At 16.9% G+C, this 24,364-nt stretch overlaps 1 protein-coding gene across 2 annotated transcripts in view; it reads left to right on the top strand.

Annotated features, from left to right (window-relative positions):
- LOC724287 (protein rhomboid) overlaps positions 1-24,364 on the top strand; it is an 869,734-nt gene that overhangs the window by 771,636 nt on the left and 73,734 nt on the right. The window lies entirely within an intron of this gene.

Here is a 24,364-nt window from a genome sequence, read left to right as displayed (position 1 = left end):
TGTGTAATCTGATTATAGTTCTGTCTGGAACAAACACTTTTTAACATTAAAAAATTATATAAATAAACAAAAAAATGCAAAAAGAAAATTGTAATAAATTGTAAAAGAATTCTTAAGTAAGCAATATTTCTTCATATAAATTACTTTTCTTCCAAATATATGAATACCTTGAAATGCTTTATAATTTTATAAAGATAAAATTATAAAACCGAAAAGAACAAGTTTTGGAAAAATGATTTAAGGAACTAACGATATAGTTACATATAAAAAGAAATTATTTTGAATATTCTAATAAAATAATTTTTGTTATTTATATTAATATAAACAAAATATTTTAAATTTATTTGATTTAAAACGATAAATATTGTGAACTACGAATTTATCTCTCATGATTCTTTTGTTTTGATTTTTCTAGGATATTGATAATTATTATATAATCATGTATTTATTATTATATTATTGTAAATTAAATCTCACAGAATAAATCAGTAATCAGAATAAATGTGAGAATGAGAATTAATATATTATACTAAGATATATCTTAATTTTTATATCTCTATTAATTTTATTTTATGATTCAATATGAATTATGAATATATCACAATAATTTAAAGCAAAATTAGGAAATTATTATCTTTTATGTTGAATGTCTATTATAAAGAATATATTCATAAATTGATATAATAAATAATTAATTATAGAACACATATATCTTATTTTGAATTAAAAATATTATAATTCGATGTATTTTTTTAACTGTAAAAGTAATGTAAATATTAATATCATAATATTGAAACATTTTTAATTAATATAATTTAAAAAAATTAATAAAAATTTTTATTTATAATTATATAAATATAAATTATATAAATATTATATAAATTATAATTTTCAATAATTTATATATAAGTATAAATATATGTTAGAACAATTAGTAAATATGAAAATTATAAGTGAATTTTATGAAATTTTAACTTTAATAATTATTATAATTAAATAATTAAAAAGCAAAAATAAATTTGTAATATTTTTTCTTTTAAATATTTAATATATTATATATAATACATTATATTTTTAAACGTTTATATTAAATAGTATATGTAGTTTAAAATTTTATTAATATTTATTCATTGACTATTATAAAAAGATATATAATTAATGTTTATGTAATATCTTTTTATAATAAATTAAAAATGTTTAAATGTTTAATATAAATTGTAAAATAATAAATGTACGTATATATGTACAATATTTTATTTTTAAGTATTTTAATTATTTGAAAAATAATACGTTATTTAATTAAAAATATATTTAATTATCAGACGATTTTTTTTTATTGTTTGTTTTGTTTTCTTATATTTTTATGTTAATTTTATTTCATTCTATATAAATCAACAACTGTTTTTTTATAATAATATGTAATTTTATTATTTTTTCTCTTTTTTTTTATTATGTACTTTTTTTACTTCTTTACTATTAATTTATTAGATTGAAGTTTTATTTTCAAATTCTTTATTTTCATTCTCATTCAAGTTTCATTCTTTTTTTTTTTTTTTTTTTTTTACAGAAGATATCATATGCTTCTATTTAAAAATGGTTCATTTTCCAAAAAGAAAAAAAAAAAAAAAAGAAAAAAGGTTAAGGATTTCAACTGTGTTTATACTTTTTTCTCAATTTCTCTGCAGCATTTTTTCTAATTTATTTTATTTATCACGTTTAATCAAATTTCTTCTTTTTTTTTATAGATTTTGCATTGAAGACAAAACACATACATATATATGATTTTCAATGATATCTATAATTGACTTTTAAGTTGTTGTATCAAAAAATAACAGATTTTATACAAAAAATATTTTTTAATTTTTTATTATTGATAGAAAATTTTCGAGAAAAAAATTTTTCAATTTTTAATGTTTTTTATTAGTGATGTGACGAATTATATAAATACTATAATAGATTTTTAATATTAAAATTTTTTACAATTTCTTATTTCATATTTTCGCATTTTTGAAATATATTTTTAAATATTAAATATTTGGAAAATATATTTCTGTGAATTAAATATCATAATTTCTTATTTCTTTAATTTATTATTATTACATTTTAAAAAAATGTTTTATTGATAATTCTTTGTACTTATATTATATTTTTTATGTTTTAGGTAAGTCAGTAATGCTGAGAATTGTAAATTATATAGTAAGTTATAATTACTTTTTATTTTTATGTAGGTATTATATATATATTATATTATACATATATTATATATATATATATATTTTTTCTAATTTAAATTTTCCTATTTTTTTCAATTTTTATTCAATTTTTTTTTGGCACATTTCTCAAAATTTTTAATATTTAAATAATTTTAATTTCTTTTATTATGTAAAAAAATTTATTGATAAAATAAATTAAATTTAATATTTTTGATAAAATATAATTAAAAAAATTATATTTTTAATATATAATTTTAACTTTCATTATGCTATTACACTATATAATTTTTATATATATTTTATATATATTTTTATATAATTTTATATATAATATATTATTTTAAATTAATATTATTAAATACTTTTTTGATAATTTAATTGAATAAATAATTGAAAAAAAAATGCTTTTTTTCTAATCTTTATTTTTAAAATATGAAGAATACTTTTAAAATATTTTACAAAATATTTTTTGCCCACAACATATGATATATCATATATCAATGATAACATACGTTAATGATAACATATATGATTTGAATATTACATTGTTCTTCAAATTTTTATGTAAAATTGCCAATATAATTACTATCAATATAAATCTCTATTATTATCTTTTTATTTTATTGTCTAATGTTTATTTTATTGTATTATTGTCTTATTATTTTTTCGATATGTGATTATTATACATATTTTAAATTAAATTTTTCATTTTTATCTAGAATACATTCTATTTAAATTATTTTTTTTCTTTTATTTTATATTTTTTAATAAATAATAAAAACAATTTTTTTCATTTTTTAAACAGTAATAATAGTATTTTTTTCCTTTTTTTAAATTTCATTAATTTTTTTATTATTTTAATTTATATTATTTTATTAAATATGTATTATTTGAATAATTATTGAATTATTATTTGAATAATAAAAAACAAATATTTTATAGATAAATTTTAATAGTTTTATTTTAATTTAATACAATAATTAATATATTTTAATAAATTTTTTGTACTATTTTGTACTTATTATAATACTGTATTTTATATAAATATAAAAAAATAAATTAAAAATTTTAGAAATTGTAGATGAAAGAAAATTATTATCATTTTTATATTATTTACAAAACTTTCTTAATTCAAATTATTTGAGGCATAATTATAATAGAGATCGTTCTATATTGTAATGATTATAAAAGAGATCTTTTCTTTATTTGTGATAAAAAAAAATTTAATATAAATTATATAAGTTACATAATGACATTACATTGGTTTTTAATTCAAATAATAAATTCATATAGTAATTTATACTAATTCTAACTTGATTGTATGTATAAAATATATAAAATACAAATAAAAAACATTCTATTATATTTATATATATACACGTATATATACATATATACATATTTATATATAAAGCATGATTAGAAAAAAATAGAGAATAATAATAAATACAATTCTATGTCATTCAATGAATTTTATTGAATATTATATTTATGATATCTTCGAAGAATCAATTCTAAAAGTTAAAACAAACATAAAAATTGGTAAAAAATATTATCGATTGAGATTTATTTATTAAATTATAAACAATTTAAGGATAGGATAGTATGTTGAAGATAAATAGAAAGATTTTATATATTTCGCTTCATCAACAAACTTCAATTATTAATAAATAAACCTCAAGTGACATACCAACTTTTTGTTTTGATATCTCTACTCTTCAAAAATATTTTTTACAATTGTTTATTTGTTTTTTTTAATGGAATTATATATTTTTTAATACATTAATGAGTGCAATTCAACATTTTTTATCAAAAATATTAACTTATATATGACGAAAAATTATTAGTTAAAAAAATATTTTAATTTTGATTTTAAAACTTATTGTATAAAAGATACGAAAAGCACAAATCAAATATCAATTTGTGTATTTTTTATCTTTTATATAATATTATAAAATTTAATTTGAAATATCTTCTAAATTAATAATTGTTAAATATATAATATATCTTTTTTTTTGTAGAAAATATTGAGCAACATCAATTGATATATTAAGAAATATATAATTTTAAAAATTCAAAATTAATATCTTTACCTTGCCTTGATTACTTCATAATCAAAGATCTTGATACTTCATAATTAAAAATAATATCATAATATGTTTTTCTTAACATCATACAATTTTTACATAAAGAAATTTTACGAAACATTTTTTGCTGTAAATAATATTGTCAAAATCAAATGAAATATTTTATATAATGTCTGATTATTAATAATAAACTTTTTATAAAATATTTATAAACAATAAATATTTTTTTTATTCTTAATATTTAGATTTTTTTATAATAGATTTATTTATAATCTCATTTCATATAAATAAAAAATATTCTTAACTTATCGAAAATCAGAATCGAGTAAAAACTTGCAAATGGTTAACATCCTATATACATATATTCTTTCCAATATTAGTATTTATTATTAATCATTAATTTTAACAATTATAAAATATAAAATAATATATATTTTAATAATTTATATTATAATTTTAATAATTATAGTTTTCTTAAATGGTAATAAATGATAGATATATTTCTTATGTATATTGTATATTTCAAGAAATCCACGAGATGAGAATATTTATATCATGAACGTGAATAAATTACTATTACTAGCTATATAATCCATTAATATTATAACATAAATTAGTATTATTGAGCAAGTCAAATTATCAGTGAATTATCAACTTATATATTGAATTTATTGAATTCAATATAATAACGTTATTATTTTCTATATATATAATAATAATATAATAATATAAAATTTCACGTGAACCATTGTAATCAAACTTAAACAGACCGAAATCGCAAAAATGATTAAATGAATGTTTTGAATATTTTTAAAATTGTTTTAGAAATTGTCTTTTTTTTTAATATATTTCTTCTTTTGTTCTTTTTTTTTAAATTAAATTACACGTTCAGAAATTTTATATATCTAGAAATTTATAGAAAAAAAAAATATATATATTTGAAGCTAAATTTTGGATAGCGTTAATGAAACACGAACGATTAATAGCTTGTACATATCATGTAATCCATTATCTTGTTAAAACTATTTGACATTTCAATCTAATGCTCATTAAGGTCAATGATCTTTCTACATTGTGAAATTGAAATTGCTACGGACATTGATAAATTAATTGAATTGATAATTGATATTGAAATTTTTTATTTTTTATAAAATATTATAAAAGTCTTAAAAGAATTTTTAAACAAAAGTAATATTAAAAAAATATTTATTTTTATTACATTTTATAGAAAAAAATAAAATATTTTCAAATATATCACAATAAATATATGAAATATTTTTTATCATTGAAAAATAAATGTAATAAATTCTTATTTATTTGATACATATGAAAAATTGTTTTTTTAATTTATAATTAAATATTGAAATAATTAAAAAGATCATTTATTTGTTCATATAAATACATAATTATTTGAAAATAATATTTAACGAAATTAAATAATATATATAATTATTTAATTTTTCTTTTATTTAAATAATTAAATATTTTTATTTAATTTTATTATTGTAATTAAAATGATATATCTTTTCAATTTCAAAAAAAAATTTAATGAAAAATTATTTTTAACATATGTATTAAAATAGCTATATGAAATACAAACACAAATACAATAGATTTATGTATAAATATATAAATTGGATCATGGCATGATAAAAGAATAATAATTATATCAATTTATTTTAATAATAAACATCAAATTTACAAAAATTTATAAAATTACAAAATAAAAATTTATTCCTACACATAATGTAATTGTGTGTAATGTAATGTAATATATATAAAACATTAAATAATTATAAACAATTTGTTATTTCTCATTAATATATTAAAAAAGGAATAAATAACTTTCAAAGTAATAATGGAAATCTCAGTTAATTATAGATGATCACTGACATTTTTATTGTTATATCTAAAGATTTTTTTAAATTACGCATAAGTTAAGTATATAAACTCATAGGGATAGAGGAAATTGAAATTTTTGGAACTCAAGCCAATGTATAATGTTAATGTATATTTAATAATAACGTGCTTTATAAATGTGTCTGGTTGAGATTCAAGTAAGATAGGATGTGTGTGTGTGTGTGTGTGCGCGCGCGCGTGTATGGATATTGGTCGCAATACGAAACTAAGCTCAGTCTCAGGAGATAAGAAAAGCTATTTCGATGTCCGATCGGAACGACATATAATGCACCTAAGACTAAGTCTTCTCTTCTATGCAGATTTATTCCGTCATTCAAGTATTTTTATCTCTTCCTTCAGAAAAGACTAAAATAAAAGAAACTATATTTCGTTATTATATTAGTAATGTTTCTTAAATTCGAGTTACGATTCGAATTTTTTCATATAATAAATGATTTATAATTGACATGATAGGGAGATAAAATACTAAATAATAAATAATAAATAATTCTATTTATTTTGAAATATGAATATAATTTTTAAAATAAAATTATGAAAATATTAGTGCACTTTTAAATATTATTTTTAAATATTATTAGTGCACTTTTAAATTATATAATTAGAATTTTAATTATTATTTTCAAATACTATTTTTTTATTAAATTTTTTTTATTAAAATGTTATTATTTTAATAATTAGAATTTTAATTATTATTTTCAAATACTATTTTTTTATTAAATTTTTTTTATTAAAATGTTATTATTTTAATAATTAGAATTTTAATTATTATTTTCAATTACTATTTTTTTATTAAATTTTTTTTATTAAAATGTTATTATTTAAAAATATAATTATATAGTATAACAAAAATAGTTTAGATTAGGTTACATTATATACGTATTAGGTTAAATTATTATTTATTAAAAGATTATTAATCTAATTTAATCTAATTCAAATCCAATATAAAATAATATAAAGCATAAAATCAAAAATTAAATAAATTTTTGTTTGGTATCAATTAATTTAAGTTCGTTTTAAGTTTTATTTCAATCAATTTTTATTTAAATCAATTAAATAAAAATACATTTAACTATATTTAATGGTTTATTAAGTAATCTAGTCATTGCTTATTTATAAGCATCTATAATATAGCTAATTATTAATTGTCATTAATTTTCTATAGAAACAGTTTAAATTATACTAGTTAGATTAGTTTTAATTAATTTTTGTTAATAACTTTTTAATGATCATCAAATCATCAAATAAAAATTTATAACATTGTCTAGATGATGATCATATTAAAAAATCATCAAAATCATTATATTAAAATTAAAATCAAGTATTTTTTTGTAAATAATTATCAAAATTTTATATTTATAATATATTACATATATTATATTTATATATATGTATATATATATATATGTATATATATATATATATATATATATATATATATATATATTTATTATAATTATATATTATATTTATTATAATTACATTTATAATATATTATATTATAAATAATTTTATAATATGGCGATGAAAATGAATATTTCAGTAGATTAATAAAAAACCTGATGATTAAGAATAAACAGTATAGAATAAATATTTTTAATTTAGATCTATTAATTTGCTGTGATTTACATATATAAATCAAAATTCTAGAATTTATTCAAAGATTTATTTTATTAGTTATAGAATTTTCTTATTTTTGTTATACATATTTGTAACATTCTGCTGCTCTAGATCCTTTTCGATTGACGCGTATAAATCTACAACATAGCATGTCAATGGTTTTAGTTAAATTATAACTTTTGTTTTTAATTTTGAGAACATTTTGAACTTACGAATTTTTTGCGAGGAAGTTGTTCAAAAGCAGATCATTATTATTTTTTTCTGAGCAACTTTTAATTTTTAATCTTTAGAACAAAATCAAAGAAAATGTTTACTTTTTATTTCTTATTTAAATAATTGTGCATAAAAAGATATATCTTTTGTTATCATCAAAATAAAGATTTTGAATAATTTTTTTCTATATATATATCTATAGTTCAATTTTAATTTTCAAAAATTTTTCTTATTTTGCAAAAAGAGATCCTTTCTATAATATTGAATTTCATCTATACATTCAACATAATTATATGTATAATTATTTATTACTATTTATACTATATCCACATCACTATTTATTAACTGTTAATACAAATACATCGAAATAATTAATATATATAATATATATTACTGAACTAATCATAAAGCTAATTTGTTATGAATTATGATAGAAATATTTCATATATTTACAATATTTCAATTCCTATATCAAACTTAGATTTTTCTTTAAATCTGCAAAATGCAAAAATAAAATATAAATTCCGAGTGAAAATTATGATGATATATATCAATCTATCTATAATGATATCAATCTCATATTTAATATGTATTTATTGATCTAATAATGTGATCATGAGAAAATAGTTTTTTAATGATTTTATTATTATATTAATTAACTATTATCATAAACATGTATGTAATATATAATAATAGTTATATGTATAATATATATTAATAGTTATATGTATAACTATATTAATATGTAATATAATCATATATAAACTGTCAAAAGTTGATTATTATTAATAAAAATATGCTACACGCATATTGTCATGGACTTATATATAAATTAAATTCTATGTAATAATAATAATATTCTTTTGCAAATCAAAAATGAATCGAAACGAAAAGATCAGTGGTTATATGTAGAAAAATCTTAATGAAAATATTGAATTTTACAATATATTTAAATTTCATCAAAATCGATAAAATATACTCTTAGCATAAAATGTATAATTATCAAATTATTATAATTCATAATAAGCTATGATTCACATATAATGAACCAATCATACATAAATGCTTATGAGAATATTTAGATAATTTAGATAATAATTCTCGTGAAATTCAAAATTGTGGTTTCGCATATTTTTGGTCTGTCTTCGAATCGAAATAATTAACGGAACAAAAACATAAATAATAATAATTATTCAATAAGGAAGGCAATTATCTTGATTTTATTTTATACGTTATTAAGAATATTATCTTAAATAACTTTTCTTTATAACTTAATTGTTGGTCTTTTATAATTTTTTAAATATTTGGAAAAAAATTATTACTATTACATAGAATTTTTCCTATATATATGCTTCGTGATAACATATGCAATAATATATGACTGTCACTTATTTACTATTTCTGCAAAATAGCAATTGTCCAAAGAGTATAATAAATAAATTGGTCAAAAAGTTATTTTCTTATGGATTAAAAGTTATTTCGTTTCGTTCGTGAAATGCCATCTAGGTATCGAATTACAACAATAGATAAATATAATGATGATATTGTTTTCATAACTTTATTGTAATTGCAGTCACTAAAGTTTGTTTATATATTGTTTATAATTTTAAAGTTTTACGTATCCCTTTTAAGATATTATTGTTCTCATTTAAAACATTATCTGTATATGATTGAATTTACCCAATTAAATTGATTTTTTATTTTAAATTAAAAATAAATAATTAATTTTAGATAAATAATTTTAATTCGAAGTACACAATATTTTTAAATTTTAAATTTATAAATATTATAAAATTTATAAAAATAAAATTATAAATTTTATAAATTGTTTTATTTTATGAATTATTTAATTTATATTACAACTTTAATAATAAATATCTAAAATATCTAAAATATAATCAATTATAAGCTTATTAATTTTAATTTTCAATTAATTCTCTATTTTAATATACATATATTCTATGTTAAAAATAATATCTGGTATGCATAATATATGTATAATATACATAATATAATATACATCCATTAAATGAAATTTATTAAATAAAATTTTCTGTTATATTTAATAAAATTATGTAATATATTATGTAATATATTTAATAAAATTATTTTTAAAGTATCTAATTAATTAATCAATCATATTTTTTTCATAAATTGTTTACATTTTTAAAAAATAGTTAAAAATGATTTATATTAATATTTTTTAAAAATATGTATAGTTGAATTAATTATAATTAAGTTATTATCTGATATTAATAATTTATATCATATCTTTAAACTTATTTACAAATTGCTTTATAACTTATTATTATTATCTATTATTATAACTATTATTATTACCATGCTAATTATTAAAACTACTTGAAAATTAAGGAATAAACTTCATTAGATTACATTAAAATATTTTTTTCTTTTTGTATCACATTATATCTGTTTAAGTTCACAATTCTAATGTAATATATTTGTTTTTGCTAAACTGCGATATAATAATTTGACAGTAATATTTTGAACTAATTTTCGATCCATGAAAATTTCTTTTTATACAATTTAATATAAAATAATTTTAAAAAATTGTTTGTTTTAAAAAAAAAACAAAGAAATTGCCAAGTTGTATAAATCAGTTCAGATTCTAAAATGCTCAATTGTTATCCAATAAATAGTACAAGTCAATTATATTTACATGTTGTCCGATAATTCTTTCGTAGAAATGTTATATCATGAAGGAAATGAAAAAGAATTAGTAAGCACTGGTCGATCAAACGACTCGTTAAATGTCAAATGTGAAGCGAAATGATCGTGCGTCAGTTGAAAATACGAGTCTTTGTATGTTATTTCCACAGTGGAGGTCCGGTCGCATTAATCAGCCGGTGAAGGTAAACGCGTACACTTGGCACTGACGTGACTGGTCATAAATCGTCGGTTCGAGTGCAAACGCGATTACACGGCGACGATTATCGAGAGATTCTCCGGGAATCAGCCTATTCCTCGGCTGCATTCACCAATGTGATATCCTATACATGCATAAATCCTGCAGACGCTCTGATGTACGTTGACGAAGGAGAAATTCCGGCGAATCCTGGCAAAATATATCTCGTGAAAATCAATGAAAATATTATTCGCTGCAATGAGATTTTTGTCCGTGTTCTTTCTATTTCTTATATTTGAATCTATGAAATATTGTCACGAATGGGAATATTTGAAATTCAAAATCGCTACAGCTTTTTTTTTTACTATATCTCGATGAGCTTTCTATTTATTATGCTTTATCATTCTCTAAAGCAATCCTTGTCATTTTTTTTTCTTTTCTTTAATTTTTTTTTCTTTTTCATTTTATTAAATAATTTTGAATTTCATGTAAGATTTATTTGAATCGGACCTTTACATAAACAAAATATAAGTATATGATAAGAATAGAATACAGTAAAAAGTATGAAACCGTAATGATATAATGTAATGATAATTATTTTTTTATGGATATTATTAACAATAATTTTAGAAATAATATTATAATTAATTTATTAAGTATTTGTTACTATCTGATATTTTTAGTATGCAAATTTTTTGAAATTCTTAGATAGATGTATAAGATTGTTGTAATGTTTCATTAAAATCAATGAATTCATCTATTTTAATTAAATTTTTGATAATGGATATTTTAATTAATATTTATTGTTTATTATGTATATATAATTAATATTTATAAAATATTTATATTAGTTTAAATAAATGTTAATAAAATTTTTATAACGTGATTTTAAAACTAATCATCATAATACAATACTAATATATTATATATCGTATGTAGCACATATATAATAATAATAATGCCGTTTATTCCGTTATATACATTGCATAGAAAAAACCAATGCTAAATATATATTTTGAAATTAATATCTCAAAAATAATTTGAATAAATAATTAATTAAAAATATTTTAAAAAATCAATTAAATAAATAAATATGTATTAGATTTATTATTTAACAAAAATAATTTTTAATAATTTTTACAAAATTTTTAAAGTTGAGTATAAAATAAAATAAATAGAGACATAATCTGTTCTGTTTGAGATTCTTTAATTTTCATTAGAAACATTTTTTCAGAACCATTTCAAATTTTCATATATGCTTAAATCACATTAATATAGTTATATATATATAGGTCTATGTAATCTTTTTTTTATAATGATAATGGAATTTTCTTCAAGCAAAGTTGATTGATTGATTGATTGATTTCATTTTTCCGAACGCTTGTATAATATATATTTAACATTGAGATAACATTATAAATAAATTTATAAATTTAGTAATTCAAAAATTAGATACCATGGAATTGAGACAAACCACGGCATTGTTAGAAATTATTATATTGTTTCTATATAGGAGCATAATTAATAATAAGTCCAAAATAATTCATTCAATCGATGTTCAAACATTATCAAATACGTACTAGACAAAAATTTTACTATCAATTTTCTTAAAAATAAAGTCTTAGTCTGTTTTAGAAATAATTATTAATATAAACATTAATATTATATTTTTAATCATATATTTCTTTTTGGCTTATTATAATTTTCGATCTGTTATATATTCACTACTATTATGTAATTTAGTTATTTAGTAAATTAATAAATATTATTTACTAAAAAATCATGAAGCAGATTGAATACAAATTTCAATTTCAAAAATATAATTATACAATTTATTATACATAAAAAAATTAATAAAATAATATTAATAATAATAATAATAAATAATAATATATAATAAAAAAATGTTTATATATATATATATATATGTTTACTCATGTAAAAAATGGAAAACAAATTTAAAAGATCGAAGAATAATAATAATATGTAATATTTAATTTATGATTGCATAAAATTAATAATTAATATTTTTAAATATAGATACATGAAAAATAAAAAATAAATTTATAATTAAATAAAAAAAAATAAAGATAAAATTCATAATATTTTTTTCAATCTATTATTAATATAATATTATTTCTAATATTATTTCTAATATTTGTAATTGTTTGTTGATCATAAATTTTTCAAATTATAAACATTTCAATTCATTTTAATATTTTAAAAAACAAAACAATCTTAAAAAACAAAATTTTTTTTATATTGATTCTTCAAGACAAGATATTATAATCTAAAATCTTACCATTTTTTACAAAATAAAACAATTTTCAATTATAATACGATTTAAAAATTATATATATATGTACATAGTTTAGATATATAGTTTCTTATAATGATTGCATAATTAATGTTGATTTTTAAGAAACAGAGTTTTTAAAATTATTCTCTTATCATTTTCTAAAAACATATATCAATTGTATTTACGAATCAAACAAGAGATTAAATATATTCTATTAAAATGATAGTAATTATTGTAACGTGAATTAATACTATGAAATAAAAATCAAAAATATATAAGAATGACTGATCTTATGAATACACGTGCTCATATATTCGAACGTGTTAGTCTAATTCCAATTCATCTCGTTGAGTGTGAACGTCATTCTCATTCTCTTCGACGATGTTAGCAAAAAGTCTCTTTCACACCCCAAGATCCGTGCCATCTTTCTCATCTCTCTTTTTGCAAGCTAATCATTAGAAAAACGGATCAAGTCTTAATACAAGAACTTTTAAAACTACTTATGAATAATCTGAGAAAATACTTCGCAAACATTTATTATATTCATATATGTCTATTTGAATTTCACATAATTAAAAGTGAACTAGTATTAACTAGTTAATTAATTAATTTCGTATATTCAAAACATAATATATATAATATATAAACATGTTTATATATTAACATAATATATAAACATAATATATATAATTGAATTATAAATTATAAATCATAGAAAAAAATGATAATAAAAAAAAATTATTATTAAATAGAAATCTTTCAAAAGAACAACTTATTTATTACAATTTATTATGTAATAATAAGCTGATATAAAGAAATAAATAACAAAATAATAGAAATGAAATGAATTTCAAATATATTTATTCCTTAATGAAACATTTGTATATTATTATGCATATTAAATTAAAAGTTTTTGTTAAAATTTTTTCTATAATTTCCTAAAATTTTGAGATAGTTAAAATAAGATCAAACAATAACATTTGCAATAACTTATTTATTTTATATATTATTTAAGCTATTTTATTATTGATGAAAAACGAAAATTTTTGGCCCATTAAATTATTTTTTATGATAAAAATTAAAATATTTTAATAAAAACTGAATATAAAATATAATATTAAAAAATTTAAAAAGTTAAATATTAATTATAATATTGTAATAATTAGTTCTTAAATTATGAAAATGCTTTAATATCTTTATTTTGTATAGTGAATTTTATTATTATTATTATTTGCTGTTGTTTTTATTATAATGGTAACTATAAAATTGTTTGTTGTATTATATTTCTTAGTAATATTTTCAAAAATTTTTTGTAATTTAATAAAAAGAACAAGTACGAAGAAGAATTACGAATTTTGAGTGTAAACTAAAATTTCTATGCGTTTTAATATTCTGTAATTAAAAATTTATAAAATTAAATAAGATCAAAAAAAAATTCGAAAATATTGAAACGTGTTGAAAATTAAATTATAGTTCTCAATTTTACTTACTATAAACCGTAAAATAAATAGATAAGGAATATTTAAAAAAAAAATTTTTTTTAAAAGAACTATTAAGAAAAAATTAATAAAGTTATTTTAATTATTTTGATATTAAAAATTTATGATAAAAAAATATTTATGATAATCTACTATTAGATATTTCGATAATTTACTACAAAATTATTTTTTAAATAAAAAAAGTATTTTAAAAAATGATATATATTGTTAAAATTATTAATATATAAAAATTTAAAAAAGTTTTTTTAAATAAATAAAAAACTCTTATATATTTGTTTTTTATTATATAGTTACTTTTGTTTTTTAAAAACGGAAAATCATTTTATTATTCTCTTTTTAAATCTTTTCATTTAAAAATCTATCATCAATTATAATATAATACCAAATGTAAATTACATAAGAAAAAAACTTAAATCCACATTAAAGTTAAAAAGGATATCTTCCAAGATATTAATTTTAATTATATGAATGCAAAAAAATTTTGACAAGTTCATGTAAAAAATAAATATAATTGAAATTATTGTCTTATAAAAATTAAGAAATACAATTTATTAATTTTATATTTTCTTATACTTTTTTTTTCTTAAAAAAAATTGATAACATATATACGATATTCTATATACAATGATTGATGAAATTCTTTTTATTCAAATAATAATTACTATTTATAAATTTTAAGACAGATTAGCTTATTCAATTAATTCTAAAAGAAATAAAAAAATGATTTCTTCAAAAGTTTTATTTTTGTCTAGCAGAAACATTTGTATCTGCACGGTATACTGTTCTTCCTTTTTCCTTGTCAACTTACCATTCTTAAAATTTACGCTTGCCTTCGCGAAATGCAAAACGGAATCCCAAAAACTATCGCGAAGCACACAGGATGATATTATTAGGAATGCAAATTAAAACATTCAAAGCTTTTGAACTTCCGTGGAATTCTTGAGAACTTAAAAAAAAAATGGTACCCCCTAAAAGCAGAGTGATATTAGTTTCATTTTATTCTAAATGTCCTTTTTCTTTTTTTTTTTTCTTCGATTTTCTCTATTCAAAGATGGCTGCATGCGATTATATGTCTATTTGCTTAACGTGTCTACACATTTATCTATATGATGTAGTGGAATATGAATGATGTACAATATCACACGACGATGTTGGATATATGCGATTCCTGATCTCATGTGAGATTACCTTTGGTATGAAGATATATGTTTCTGTATTATTGGTTGTCGTTTCTATTGCAGAAATTTTTAGTGTATTATAGTAATAAATTATCGTGATACAATTATACGTAACTTTAAATAATTTATAGGAAATAATTATGTATATGTATAAAAATATTGTCACTGTCGATAAATATTCAAGAATATAATGGATAAATTCGAATTCATATATTTTTTGTTAATTAATTATTAATTAGAAGATTCTTATAGAAGAGATCTTTAATTTAAATACATGATTTTTATAAATATAATGAAATATTTTGAATATTTTCAATTTATCTATATGATTACCTATATAATGTATTAAATTTATATATTAATAGATTTATATTTTAATAGATTAATAAATTTCTTTCTTTTTATCTTTTTTTCTTATTTAATTTTCTCTTTCTAATTTAATCCATATATATTTAAAAAAATTATAAAAAATATTTATAAAAAAACAAATAAATAATTTATTAAATCACAACACAATATTATTTTGAAATTTCAAATTAATTATTATTTTTAAATCATATAACTTTAAATATATTATATATAAAAATAATTCAAAATGTAATAAAACACAGGTGATCAAATATCTATATTGGGAACTGCTTTTATGTATAATCAAATATTTTCGCAAGTGTTTATGAACGTTTAATGTATTGGAATAGATTTGATATATAAAGCGATAGAATAGTACTAATTAATTTGATAAAAGAACAATTTTACTGTTGTAAATAGCATTGTAATGATAATTTCGTATCAACGCATTATTATTTTTTATACAAAATTTGCGTATATGATTCTTGCATGCGATCATGTATTCTTTTATATAATTAATTTGTGAATTGCGATTCACATACGATATCTACAATCAAAAGATATTTATCCAATGCAGTGCTTAACTTTTTAGTACTATCCTTGTTCAATCTATTATAAATGAGCCATTCATGTAATAGATTGTAATTGTCATGAAGTTTATTATTTAAGTAATTATTTCGATGATCTTGATTTTGATATTGTTGTTACATCATTTTGAATGAAATCTTTTTTATCTTTTTTCTTATAATTTAATTCAATTAATAAATTGGACTTTTACAATTTTTGAAATATTTGCAAAAAAATTGTTACTATTACATAAAAATTTACATATACATAAATGGCACTTTATATCAGCATTATCAATTGTTTACATAAACATATCATGGCAAGTATTACTTAAAATGTATAACAAAGTTTATATCACCATATATTATATTAACATTTTTTCATAGAGAACTTTCGTGAATTTGAATTTATTAAAAAAATATTTCAACAAAAAATATTAATGTAAATTATTTTTTCTTAAATTTAAAGTCTCAAATTCAAGAAAAATTCAAAATCATTATTTTTTTTTTAAATGAAATAAAATTTTAAATTGATGAATTTATTTAGACATTTTTTACAAAAATATATTAATCTATTAATCGAAAAATTATTTAGAAGATATTTCAATTTAAATATTGATTGTTTCTAGAGATTTTAGTTCATTCGTTAATATTTATAAAATTATTAATTATTAAATATATATAAAACATAAAGGACATCTATTTTTTAATAAAGTTGATATACTTATATTATAATGAAAAATTTGTTAAAAATTTCAATACAAAACAAGATTTTCACTTCTATCTAGAAATAATTAACCAAATTTATTTTATTCTTGTGATAAATCAAACTATCCTATCTTGAATTTAAGTTAATTTAAATTAAATTAAATTATTTCAAAAAGAGAGAAAGTTCTTGTCGAACATCCATTTATCTATTTTATAATATTTTATAAAGTTCTTACTGTAATTAATAATTTATAATTTATAATAATAAATTTTAAATGTTAAAATTAATTTAAAGATCACAGTAAATGTTTAAATATTCTATGTTGTTTCATCATTTTTTATTATAATAAAATTATAATCATAAATATTAATGTCTGGATATTATGATTAAATCAGGAATTTTTATATAATTTTTGTGATTGAAATGAATATGAAAATATTTTCTTTTTGTCCTTAATATAGATAATTTTTAATATGAAAATTTATTTAGAAAATATCTTTCAATAATTATAATATTTCAATAATTAATTTTTTAATAATATTTTTTAATAATTAATAATTTTTTAAGCAATAATGATGACGGCTAAAATTTCTTATAGATTATTACTTAAAGAGCATATTCTTCGTAAAAATCAAAAGCTTTTCTAAAATAAATATTTACCTAATGTTTTAATTATTATATTTTATATAATTATTATATGTATATGTATAAATGTATTTTTATTTATTATTTTATTTATTATTTATTATTTATTATTTTTTTATTAACTATTAGTATTCTTATTTTTTTTTTGTAATATTTAAAATATACATATTACATTAAAAAATAGAATTGAAATTCTCAAAATTATATATTTATTTTTTTTTATTAATTTTTTTCTCATAAATCTTTTCAATTATTATACATGAAAAAAAATTTTTGTAAAATATTAGAATAAAATTATGTTAAAAAATCAAAAAAATAAATCAAAATCATTTCATTCTTCACATATGTATTTTAATTATTATGTATGTATGTATGTATGTATGTATACGTATAATCTAGTTTAAGTTTAATAATAGAATTATTTATAAAACATTGTAATGTCATTAAGTTGGTAGAATGTTATGCTAATTGTGTCAATAAGTACAAAATAATTAAAGAACTCGAGAAAGTTAGTAGTATAGTAATAAAAATGAATTGAATTTCGAAAAATGGTATGAAGGAATTAACAATTACATATATTAAAATACACAAACGTGTTATTAAAAGTTATTTAAACTAGATTGAATAAAGAAATAATTTTAAGTCATTATTATATTAATATTTATATTCATTAATGCCGATAACGTATTGTTTCGAAAAATAAAAAAATAATTGTAAATAAAATATTGTATTTTTTAATTTATATTATTATATTTTTTAATTTTTGTAGATTTGAATTTTATAAAAATAATTATGAAAAAGGTTAAGATAAAACGAAACAGATCACAATTTTATATAATTCAAAGTCAAAAAATACATAAAAATTATACGTTTTAATCTAAATATGTAATCTTAAATATAACATTAATTTATACTTATTCAGATATATGTTTAGAGTTCATACTTTTTCAAACTTATATTTTCAAATTTATAAAACATAAATAAAAAATTTATTAAATAAATTATTTTCATTACTTTTATTTTAAATAAAAGAAATTTATTATTAGAAACATTTATAGAAAATAAAAGAAATGTTAATTTTTTTCTTCATTGTTTTTTTTTTTTGAATTATTATATTTCTAATTTTATTATTTGAATAAAGTATTAAAATGTCTATGAATAAAAAATGACAAATCTTAAAAATATAACAAGAAATAAGAATATTTGTACCACAATATTTTGTTCAATGTATTAAGAAATCAATTGATTTTAATGTATTTTATATATAATTCTTTTTTTGTACTTTGTACACTTTTTTTGTATTTGTATTTTGAATACAGAAAGACATAAAAAATGACATAAAATTTTATATGTTAAAATATTTTAAAAAATTTTCAAATAAGAATTCATAATTATTGAAAAAGTAAAATAGTTTTAAAAAAAATAATGAATAATATGTAAATACAATGTGTCATTTTTTAATATCTAATTTAATGTATTTAAGCTAAAATCAATAAATTAAATTAATCTAATATAATATTCTAAAATAGATTATCAATTAATTATGATTTCACGTGAATTCTATATTTAAAATCAATATTGTATAAGCTAAGCTTTGGAGTTTATAAAATTATCCAACTTTAAGTTAATTATCGTAGCATACACACATTGATTATTATTTACTAGAACTTTATTGAATTTAATTATTTTCCAAGAATACAATAACTTTCTGTTCTATTATATAATATTTATTATTAGATTGGAAAAAAAATTCTTGTGGTTTTTTTAACTATTAAATTCAAATGCATATATCTCAGCTCAAACAAAACTTTATTAATCAAAATAAATAAATATCAATGTATTTTTGGCAATGAGAAACAAGTTTTATTATTCCGATTAAATAAAATTCTGGAGGAGATAAACTCGTTAAATGCCGTTTCAGCATTCATCTTCATGTGAAGTATTTCTCAAGAAGTCATCGAAATGCTTGAAAAAATAATCACTGGTGGGCAAGAGATCAGGCGAGTATGGTGGATAAGATAAAGTTTCAAAGACCAATTCGTTTACCTTTTGAAGGATCGGTTGGACAACACGTAGCCGGGCATTGTGGAAAAAGATAAGAAAAATGCATTTTAAAATTATATAAGTCAATTTAACATTAATTTAATCGAAAATAGAGCATTTAAAATCAAAATAACAAAAACCATAAAAACTTTTTTCCAACCTAATATATGAATGACAATATACATTCTTTATAATTATATATATGTATACATATTATACATACATACATATATATATATATATATTTAAAGTTATCTATAAAATAATAATTTTAAGTATATTAATAATTAGATTTTTAATCTCATTATTAATTTTTTCAAAATTAGATACAAAATTAAATATTATGTTATTAATTAATCAATTATTTTTTTCGCTTATTCAAATTTAAAAAAAAATAATCACTCGAATAAATAATAAGCGATAAGATAAATTTCTAAAATATGGATGCTAATATAAGAACTACTGATTGTAATATTTTTGGTCCTTTCTTATATTTCATATTGCATTCTCATCTAGTTTATTATTTTCCTATTCGATTACAATCATAACTTTATACATACAAAAAATCATATATATATATACTTTTCTATTTATCTAAATTGTTCCATCTCATTTTTTGTCAAGATTACATTTCTGAAACAAATAATTTCATTACTTTTAAAACAAATTAGTTAAGAGATTTATGCATATTTTAAAAAAAATACTAATAATTTCAATAACATCATTTGCAATCAAGAAATTTATTAATATTTTTATATGTAATGGAATTTACTTAGAAGAAAATTATATACATATATTGTACATACTTACATAGAGAATTTCCACTTGTATTTTTGAATAAACTCTGTATAGAATATATAGAATATAGAGTTGCATTAAAACATGCGAAAACATAAAATAATAATATAGAACAATCGTTAATCGTTACAAAACTGATTTTCCATGCGATGTTTCTTTTCTGCTAGTCTCTTTTCTGCTCATATTCATTCAGTTGTTTCTCTTTTTAAGTTTTTTAATCGCACTTTCAACATTGTTTACTTAGTCATTTAATTTTTTTACTTTCTCTCGATTCAATAATGAATGCTTTCATATGAATTTCAAAATAATGCTAGTTATTAATAAAATTATTTTTCGATTGATAAAAATGTTTGAGAAAAATTCATATGGAATCATTCGATTGATTAATATTCAATGATATTAAAAAAATATATAAATTTCATTTTATATTATTGATGAACTGATATTTTAACAGTAAAAGTATTTTGTATTGTATAATTTTATGCATATGTGATATCATTTTGTTTACATATTTCAATTCGAGTTGATTAAATACTTGAAAGATAATTGATAGCATAGTTTACAATATTTATATTCTATATAATATAAAATATATTCGAAGAATTATAATATATTTTATATTTATATATCATTTACATTTTATAATTTATATTTTTTATAATTATATTTTTTAATTTATATTATTTACATTTTATAATATCTTTTTATTATATATAATAGATAGTATATTATTTTATATAAAAAATATTTGAAAATTGTTTAATATTTCACGATTCTTCGAAGTTCGATTTTTCTTTATTCAAAATATTCTTTCCGATTATTCGAAAAATCATTTATTCGAAATTTGTCTTCCAGTTCAGATAATTGATACTTTACTATATTTAAAATTTTTAAAAATATTCAACTAAATATTTATAATTTCGAAATTGTATTGAATTTTAATCGGAGGAATAGTAATAAATAAAAAATCTTTAATTTCAAAAATTTATAAATAAAATTAAATTTTAATGAAACAAATGCTTTTAGAAATTAAAACATATTACATATTCACAAAATTTAGAATATTTCATTATACAATCATAAATAATAGAGTGTCTAATAGAGTATCTAAAACATGTCTTTTCAATTAAAATTTTCACAACATTTTATTTCATATTAATTTCATATTATTATAAAAAAAAATCATATACGTTTAATGCGCATATTTATGTAAGACAAACTAAAGATAGAGATAGAACTAATTATTAACAAACCTATGTAGTTAAAACATGAAACAAAATAAGACCTGAGTACATTCGTGATGAAAGAAAAAAAGAATGATGAAAAAGGTAAATAATAAAAATAAATAATAAAAATTGGATTAAAAGAATAAAAAATTAATTAATTAATTAATTACGCAGCCGCGTGGTAGACCGAGAAAGAAGCAATGAGAACAGGATTAATGTCGGAACTTAAATCAGAAAAGAAAAGAAGTTTCTGAAGGTAGGAAACCGTTTGTCTCCATTGTGATATTGCAATTTTACGAGTTCTTTCGCAGACAAAATCTGAAAAGAAAATACAAAAGAAGTTAATTATCGACATTTGAAATTTAAAGTATTGTTATTATATCTTCTTTTTTTGTAAATAATTTGATATATTATTATAAATTTTAAAAATTTTTAAATAAGTTAGAAAGTTTCATAAATAAGGTATTTATAAAAGAAACAAATGGATTATTTTAATTACATAACATAAAAATTTAAACTTGAATTTTTTTGCAAAATATCTAATAATCTATATTTTACAAATTAAATCTTTTTGTTAATGCAATTATATATATAATTGCAATTATATAAATTCCATTTCATATATACATATAATATATAAACAAAATTCTTCTTTTATTTTAGTTCTATCTGATTAAATGAACTCTAAATGAGTTTTTATTATTTGAACAATAGATTATCATTAAAATTATATGAATATTTATAATATAATATAATTTATATCTTTGATGCAAATTAAATAAATAAATAAATAAATAATAAACATTAAGCAATTATGTATTTATATAATATATTATTATATTTTAGAGAAAATATATCATGGAATATATATTGTACAAATTATTATTTTTTATATAAATGTAAAGAATTAAATAGAATTCTATTATACAAACAAATTATTTACACATCTTTTAATTTAAATATTATAATAAATTAAATTTTATAATAAATTTATTATATTTCCTATTATATAATATATACCATATAATAGTAGAAAAAAATTTTATAGTAGAATAATAATAGGATATACTAATTGAAAAAAAAGATGCAACTAGTAATATTTAATATTATTTATATTGTATGATTGTTTTATTTCTGAATGTATATTTCTATACAAAGAAAATATTATTTTTTTTCTTTTTATTAAAACAATTTAAATTTTTATCTGAAGAGAATATTTTGTAATATAAAGTATAAATTATGAATAAATTATTTTAAAAAATTTTTAAATTAAATTTTTTTTATAAATGAATAATTGAAATATAAAACATCATTATTATAAATTTTGGAATTATTACATTTAAATCGTAAATAACCCTTTTATTTGGCAATTAATTACTTTTTTCATTTGTTTATTCATAAATTGAAATAATAAATAATGTTAAATAAAAATTATTGCTATTAATTTCTATAAAATTTTTTTTCGAATATCATTATATTTTTTCAAATTTTTTTTGTTTGCATTTTATATAAATTAATAAAAAAAATTATTTTTAAGTTTTATTATATTCATCATCATATCTTATATTATAATGATATTTAAATATTAATAGATATAAATAAGTTAATATATATATTTTTTTTTTTAATAAAAAAAGAAATAAAAATGTTAAAATGTTTGAATGAATTTTATATTTTTAAATATAAAATCATTTTATCAATTTTTTTCTTTTGTAAATTTGACAAAATATTTATATAGTATATTAATATTTATAAATATATTCGTGAAATAGTGAGATAGAAATATCAATTCTAGAAATTAAAATAAATATAAAAATTGACATACAAAAATATCAGTTAAGGTTTATTTATTAAATTATAAACAATTAAAGTTTATATTTGACAGAAAATGAAACAAAAAAAGAAATATATATGAATAAGATTATATTTTCTTTATTATATTACTATTATTTACTTATTATTTTATTCCATATTATATTATATTCCTGTCTTGCTTCATGTAATGCAAAAATTATTTATAACTTAATAAACAAACTTCAACGACACTTTTGTATATTAATTTTTACTAATTTGATTTGACTTTTAGAATCAATTCTTCAAATGTCTCATGAATATATTAACTCTCTATATAAAGTTT

The sequence above is a fragment of the Apis mellifera genome, linkage group LG11, assembly GCF_003254395.2.
Source record: "Apis mellifera strain DH4 linkage group LG11, Amel_HAv3.1, whole genome shotgun sequence".
Taxonomy (NCBI): domain Eukaryota; kingdom Metazoa; phylum Arthropoda; class Insecta; order Hymenoptera; family Apidae; genus Apis; species Apis mellifera.
This window is presented reverse-complemented; position numbering and strand designations above follow the sequence as displayed.